Below are 8516 nucleotides of genomic sequence, written 5' to 3'. Positions count from 1 at the left end.
AATATTGATATAGCTAGTTTCTTTCACTATTAACTTGTTGTGTCTCCCTAAATGCCTAATAAACATGCTTTAAATTTATTTAACCTTTGTCCAGACCTATTCTCTACCTTTCTCTTTGTCTTTGTTTAACAGGCACTGAACAATCAATGTTAAGTAAACCGTAAGCAGGCTGGTAAATGTACTTACACTATCCAAACAAACATACTTCCGCAGAATGAAAACACTTACCACCATATGACATCACACACACACACACAAACTTGTCTGTCTGACCGTGTAGAGAATGGACTCTCTTGCTTGGAAACTTACCCAGGGAAACCTACCAGAAGCTCCTGCCATTCTCCTCACCACTTATCCTCGCTCCAAGTCGAGCCAAGTGATCTGAGTCTTCGTAGTCATTGTCCGTATATCAAATCCATCTCCAAATGTTTTAAGTCACATCTAAATCTCCTTAGTCATCTTCAAGCCAATTAAAAGTCACCTGCAAATCTCCTGTCATCTTCAAGTCTATCCAAAGTCATCTCTGAATCTTATAGTCATTGTTCAGTCATTAAAGGGGTCATATGATGCTTTTTTAAAGATCATTATTTTGTGTATTTGGTGTAACAGAATATGTTGACTGTTCAAAAATCACATTATTTTTCAAATAATGTACATTATTGTAGGTCCTCTATGCCCCGCCTCGCTCAAACGTTTCGTTTTCTACAAAGGCCCTCCTTCCGATAAACGCAGTCTGCTCTGATTGGCCAACTGGCACAGTGCATTGTGATTGGCCGAACACCACAAGCACTCGTTGGAAATGTAACGCCCCTTTCCATAATAGTGAGCTTTAGCTTTCAAAATAAAAGTAAAGACAGTTAATAATGTTTTATAATAATGTAATAATTAGTTTTACCATCAGTTCAAGCCCGAGAGGGGAACAGAGTTGCATGACAGACGCAGTGATGAAGCTCCTATGTGTTTGCACACAAGCCACGATTAAGACAGCTGACTCCACTGTGATATGACCTGCTCTCTCTCTCTCTACCTCTCTCACACGCGCACACACACACACACACACACACACACACGGCACACAACTCCGCATTTAAATAGTCAATAGCAAATACTTAAACTAATAACAAAACATACAGTTGCTGATTCAGAAGCGCCATATTGTCATATCAAAGTCAAAATGACCTCCTCTCCAAACAGTCGTCCATAAAATCCGTTGTGATAAGATCTAGGTTGTGTTGTCCTGTTGCAAATAATCCTAATGATTCCTAAATGCATCTACTTTCAAAAGGTCAAATAAAGTGCTTTTGCTTTCACCTAGAAACACAGAGTGTCTCCCTGTCATTGCTGCATCAACAATACTGCGGTTACTGAAACCATGCCTTCTTTCTATGCGTGAACATTTGGGCGGCAAATATTTCCACATCGTGACGTAGACATGTGGGGGTATGTTTGAATGAGCCATTTAAGATGGGGGTGGCAGAGTCTTAACTTTGATAAAGAATATCTTTTTGGTTTTGAGACTTTAGTCTTTGCAACTTCAGGGATCTTATCTATGCACAATCAGCTTGTAAAGCTCCAAAGAGAAAGGAAAACTTGAAATCGCATCATATGACCCCTTTAAAGGGGTCATCGGATGCCCATTTTTCACAAGTTGATATGATTTTTAGGGTCTTAATGAAAAGTCTATAGCATACTTTGGTTAATATTTCTAAATGGTAGTGTAAAAAACACCTTCTTTACCCTGTCAAAATGAGCTCTGTTTTCAATAAGCTGTTTTCTAGTCCATGTTGCTTTAAATGCTAATGAGCTCTGCTGACCCCGCCCCTCTCTTCCAAGGGGAGATGAGCAATACTGTTTACTTTAGCCGTGAAACTTGCTAACTAGCACATTATTAGGAAAGGCGATTTGCAAAGATTCATAAAAAAACGTATACTCACTTCTTCTGTAGGTGAAGCTGGATCACGAATGATTCGGTGGACATGTATGCAATTAGGCAGATCGGGGATTGGTGCATTCACTTCAACGCGAAAGTAAAGTTAATCCTCTGTGTCTTCAGCGGCTCAGATGTTGGGAGTAAATGATGACTGCTATATTCATTATTACATCCAACAACAATCGCTTAATCAGCGACATTCTTGTCTTCCCCTGAACCGGAGCTGACACAATGGCAGACAGCTCTCAGCTCACTCAGGGCGGGTCTAAGGTAAGACGGCCTTGTCAATCAACTCTCGTGGGAGCGGCCTGTACAGAACTACGTAATTAAATCTAATTTGAGAAAGGGGATTTTAAAATAGGGATTTAAAAAAACAAAACACAGGGTGGATTTTTATCATTATAGGATGGATGTGTACACACACTTCCAACACACATTTATGTTCAAACAACTTGAAAAGTGAAATATGCATCCGATGATGTCTGGTCATCTAAGTCATCTTTAAAACCCCAAACTCATCTCCAAGTCAATCCAAAGTCATCTCTGAGTCTTCATAGTCATTGTTAGGTCAATCAAAGTCATCTCTAAGTCTCCTAGTCATCTCCAAGCCAATCCAAAGTCATTTCCAAGTCTCCTAAGTCACCTCCAATTCGATCCAAAGTCATTCCTGAGTCTTCTTAGTACTAGTCATCTCCAAGTCTCCTAAGATGAAGTTCCAAACATAGGTTTGTGAGGAGCTTACTCATTCAGTCCAGTCAATCATCATTACAAGCTTACAGGGCCGGCGCTTGCTATAGGCAGAGCAGGCAATTGCTTAGGGCCTCGGGGGCTCCATAACCGTAACATTCCTTATACGCTAGTCCACCAGTAAGACAAGCAGCAAAACACTAGCCTCATTATTCATTGGACATAGTTGAATTGTCATTCACCTGCAATTAAACCAATTAATGTTGCTGTGTGCCGCCTTCTGAATGTTTGCCGTAACGAAAGCATCCTTCAGGCACTGCAGAACAGAAAGCTAAATAGGCACGCAAAGCAGTGCAGCTCTGAATGCAGGTGTGTGAGTTGTTGTCGAGTTGTGAGTGATTGCAGTGTATTCTAAATATAAATGTATTCTGTTGATCAGCGTGAATTCTGGACAGAATTGTGAGATTAAAAGAGCGCAAGCGCCGCTGACACGCCCAAACGCAACGTTTTGCAGTTGTGCATACATTGAATGACATTGCTTCGGGAGCTGACTAGCAAAATAGCTACAAATGTAAAAGCAAACAAGTTTGCATTCAAAGTCAAAAGCAAACACACTAGAACATTTTTAATGTTTCAAAAAAGGGCCTCAGATGTGTGTATTTACTGAATTCTGCTAATGATGACATTACTGCCCTAACATAACACTTCATTCATTCATGACTAGAAATTATTTTCTGCTTAGTAGTGATCGTCTCTTTCACTTCCACCTGATTTGCGCATATTTAAGGAAACAATGTACATAATACATAATATCATATTATTGGTTTGATTGTACATTATATCTACATACAGTACCAGTCAAAAATCTGGACAAATTACTTAAGTATCTTATGTTCATAAAGCCTGCATTTATTTGATCAAAAAAAAAAAAAAAAAAAAAAAGAAAACAGTAATATTCTGCAAGGATGTGTTAAATTGAGGAAAAGTGATAATAAAAACTTATACTGTTGTAAAAGATTTCTCTTGTGAAACTTTACTGTTCATTGGCTGTTTAACTGTGCCTACGCTGTGACTCGACCCTCGGTTTATCCAAGTTTATTTAAGTCCTTCTTTGACACATAGTGATGGGACCAGTTCAGCATGTCACTTACATATTACTACACGCAGGGTAAAGTTGTCTAAACACACTAGTTTATGAGTGAGTTCCAACTTCTGTATTTATGTTTGTCAGTCAGTGTAGTTAGTGGGGTTCTACACTGCAGAAGTTATTTTCTTTGATTTCTTTGTTCAGCTTAGTTTTGATTGGTGCTAGTTAGTGTTTATGTTTTATTATTATCACTGAAGTAAAGACAATGTGATAAATTGAAATCAAATACATTAAAGGGGTCCTATTATGCTTTTTTACCTTTTGAATTTTAATCAGTGTGTAGTGTGTATGTTTGGGCATAAAAAGATCTACAAAGTTACAAATTTCAAAGTCCACTCCAAAGGGAGATATTTCATTTTTTTTTTTTTTTTTAATCCCTTTTCAAAAACTACAACGAACTGCTCCTTTGGACTACAGTGTTGTTTTCTGGGGTTTGTGATATCACAAAGTGGCCCATTAGAAAATCATTTAAATAAATCGAATGGTTGGGAGAACTCTTGGTTGAGCCACCCGCTTCGGATGTTATCACTCTATTGAATAGGCGTTATCAGTGGTTATCAGGTCATAGATATGGACCAGAAGGGATCTGCTGAGCCTGCTGGTAGCTGAGAAGGCTGTTATCATCGATCCACAAGGTTAATCACCGCACACATGTATGAAGGTGAAGTTACCACTGGAGTACCAGCAGAGGCGATCATTTCCCCAACAACTGCACATGGACCAAAGACCAGTGAAATAGCGTATTAAACATGGATTTCGATGACTTCAGGACATATATACAGGTACCATCTCGTAAAATACTCCATTGTTCCGTGTTTATGAATTAAGTTATTCATTTAAAATTTGCCTATGGTGGGAAAGGCATCGTCCACACATTTACCATATTTTTACCATAGTAACCGTCACTCGACCATGTCATGTGTGGTCAATGTAACCACAAAATACACCATGCTTTTCCCACCGCAATAATAGTTTTACTGTGGTATTTGTAGGTAAACACAATAACCTCAATATTTACTATGAGTTTACCTCAGTAACCGTAGATTTACTGTGGTATTTATAGTGAAAGCACAATAACTTCAATATTTACTATGAGTTTACCACAATAACTGTGGAATTACTGTGGTATTTGTAGTTAAAGCACAATAACCTCGATATTTACTATGAGTTTACCTCAGTAACCGTAGATTTACTGTGGTATTTGTAGTTAAATACAATTACCTCTATATTTACTATGAGTTTACCTCAGTAACCGTAGATTTACTGTGGTATTTGTAGTTAAACACAATAACCTCTATATTTACTATGAGTTTACCTCAGTAACCGTAGATTTACTGTGGTATTTGTAGTTAAACACAATAACCTCGATATTTACTATGAGTTTACCAGAGTAACCGTGGATTTACTGTGGTATTTGTAGTGAAAACACAATAACCTCGATATTTACTATGAGTTTACCACAGTAACCGTGGATTTACTGTGGCATTTGTAGTGAATGCACAACAACCTCGATATTTACTATGAGTTCACCACAATAACCATAGTTTTACTGTGGTATTTGTACTTAAAACACAACAACCTTGATGTTTACTATGATTTTACCTCAGTAACCATATTTTAGTGTGGTATTTGTAGTTAAGAAACAACAACCTCGATATTTACTATGAGTTTGCCTCAGTAACCGTATTTTACTGTTGTATTTGTAATTAAAACACAATAACCTCAATATTTACAATGAGTTTACCTCAGTAACCGTAGATTTACTGGGGTATTTGTATTTAAAACACAATAACCTTGATATTTACTATGAGTTTACCTCATTAAACGTAGTTTTACTGTGGTATTTGTAGTTATAGTAACAATACTTACCATGTTTTTACCACGGTAACTGTTTTTACTGTATACTATTTTTAAAGCCCATTAACCACAACGCTTTCCACGTCTTTAATATGATGTTGTGAAGTAATTGTAATTCAATATTTTTTTTCTGTCTTGTAGTTAAGTCAGATCACATTCTCCAGCAGCTGTTTTAAGAAGCCATCTCTTGTAAAGGTTCTCTCTCTCTGTATCTCTCTCTCAGCTTTTCCTTTACTATTTTTCCAAACTGTGATCCGTAGTTCATTTACACATATTTTGCTCTCTCTCTTTCTGTGGTTCATCATGTTATATTATTATAACTCAGAATCAAATTTTGACCAGTTCTTTCAGGAAGCTGCAGGAATTAACAGGGAACTTGAATTCGAAGCTCCCAATGCTGATCTTGAAGAAGCTGCCAGGGAGGCTGTAAGCATAATACAAGTAATATTAATATGTAATTTAAAGAAATAGTTTAATTTAGTTCAAAGGGAATAATTTATGATTTTATAGGGATTTGAACAGAATCAGTATTACGGCGATTCACTGAACGAGCCGTATAACAAACTCTGCACTGGATATTAAAATACAAAATATAGTGAAAACACTATATTTTAGCACAGTAACTAGATCGGCAGATTAAGACATTAACTTGTGAGCAGAAAACACAAGATACTTCTCTTTCAATATAAATCAGATTTTATTTATATAAACCTAAGACATAAACCAATCTAACACATGAACACAATCATTCACACATTCACACGTTGTAGAAAGAGAGAAAGTGACAGCAGTTTCAGCAGAAGTTTACAGCAGTATGTTCAATTGCATAGACCTGAACAACCATCAATCACTTATTTAACCCTCTCTTTGAGTTTCTCAATGAGGCTAAATTTTATATTAACTGCACCTGATTCAGTTAGAATCTGGAGGTGTACTTGCTTGCTTTGCCTGTGTAACGGGGTTGTGTTGTTGTTGTAGACAGGGGGCTCCCCGAAGTGTCTATTGGCTGGAAGTTCAGTAGTCTTTGAAGTGAGGTCTTGGGCGTTGGCTGAGGATGCAGAGTTGGTCTGGTCGAAGTTTGAAGCGAGTGCAGTCGGAGCTGGACTTTGTAGCAAACTTACATTAGTAAGTAAGTAAGTAAGTAAAGTTTTTTATATAGCACATTTATCTCAGCAGAGCTGACCAAAGTGCTGAACAAAGTCAAAGATAAACATAAAATAAAACAGATGATACAGTAAAACAATACAACATAGATAAATCAAATTAAAATGCCTGGGAATAAAGATATGTTTTCAACTTCATTTTAAAAGTTGTAATAGAAGGTGCAAGGCGAATGTCCAGTGGCAGCTGATTCCAAAGACGAGGGGCAGCAATCGAAAAAGCTCTATCACCCTTTGTTTTTAAACGTGAACGCGGGACAACTAAAAGAGCCCTGTCAGAAGATTTTAGAGATCTGGAGGATGAAAGTAGAGTAAGATGATCTGTGAGATAAGATGGGGCTTGACCATTAAGTGCTTTAAAAACAAACAATAAAATTTTAAACTGAATTCTAAAATGGACAGGAAGCCAGTGAAGAGAGGCTAAAATTGGTGTAACGTGATCAGTTTTCTTAGTCCTAGTCAACATTAGAACACGAAACTCCACGGAAAGAAAAGAAACTAAAGTAAAAGAATAAAAGGATGTAACGAGACTAGGTTGGTTTTCTTTCCATCGCGGTAGCAGCTGGCATGTGGGCCAGAGCATGCTCAAAGAGCAGCACGCAGTGGCAAAAAGTGAAGCACAAAGAGTTTTGAAAAGAGTAAGTAAGAGCAATAAAAGATGGTGTCCTGAGCTTTTAAACTCGGCTTTCAGACCGTCCCATCTGGATGTCTTGACCAGTTAGATACTGTCCTTGCTTGGGGAGTTGCTTTGCGTCTCCACCAAATCATAAATCAACTTGTTGTCTGTTCAGTCAGAGGTCTGAACTTTACAGGCTCTTGCAAAATATACTTTTTGAGCATGATTTCTATAACAAGACTATGATGCATTTGACAAAGAATTGATTGGGAGAAACATTTAAAGCATGAATTTTCAAACTCATACATACTAAACATGAATAATACCCTTTAAGGCTTAAGCTATTCAATACTTATTAAAAGCAAGACATACACAATGAGTGATTAAAACATGGATAGTCTATAATATGTGGCTTACAAACATAATATGGGGTTCTGCATAGAAATGTCCTTTTAGGATGATTTTATGTGTATATGAAAAAGAAAGTCTTTGTATAGTTCTATGGTGAACGAAGGCGTGTTCTTTAGAGTAAGGAATTAAAGTCTGTTTTGTCTTGTATGGGGGAAGACCTGCCCAAGAGCGTCTGTAGCTGGTGATTTCCTATCACAGGTTTACATGTGACGACCATCTCTTTGAACATCAGTCTTGATTACTTGCAACAAATTTGACAGTCTCCTTCTTGAATTGGAATTATCAATAAGTGTTCTTTTGTCTCAATGTTGCAAGCTGTTTTGTGAAAGAGGTTTGCGGGTTAGGCTTTCTTCAGACTAGCTGGTGCTCGAATCTGGACAGATTTATTACATCCTGTTTCTTGGAGCCTCTCTGAATTCCAGCTCCTCAGGTTTCAATGTTCTGATCGCCTCTTCACTTTGTCTGATTCAGTCTCTGATATCTTACATATCCCCCCTTCGATCGGCGAGGTGTTTAGTTGAAGACGTCGTCGAGCGCTGGAAAAACAAAGGCAGAAGAAGCAGACAAAAACCCAGCAAACAACAAGACAACACCTCCATGACAGTTCCTGTACTGGTGCAGGGCCTCAGGTTATTTGAGGTACAGACGGTTATATTCAATTAGTCAATATAGTTTAGTAATTTGAACAGTTCAATTTGGAAATTGTCA

This window comes from Barbus barbus, assembly GCF_936440315.1.
Source record: "Barbus barbus genome assembly, chromosome: 47".
Taxonomy (NCBI): Eukaryota; Metazoa; Chordata; class Actinopteri; order Cypriniformes; family Cyprinidae; genus Barbus; species Barbus barbus.
The sequence above is the reverse complement of the archived record's forward strand: the minus strand, read 5'-3'. Positions refer to the sequence as shown.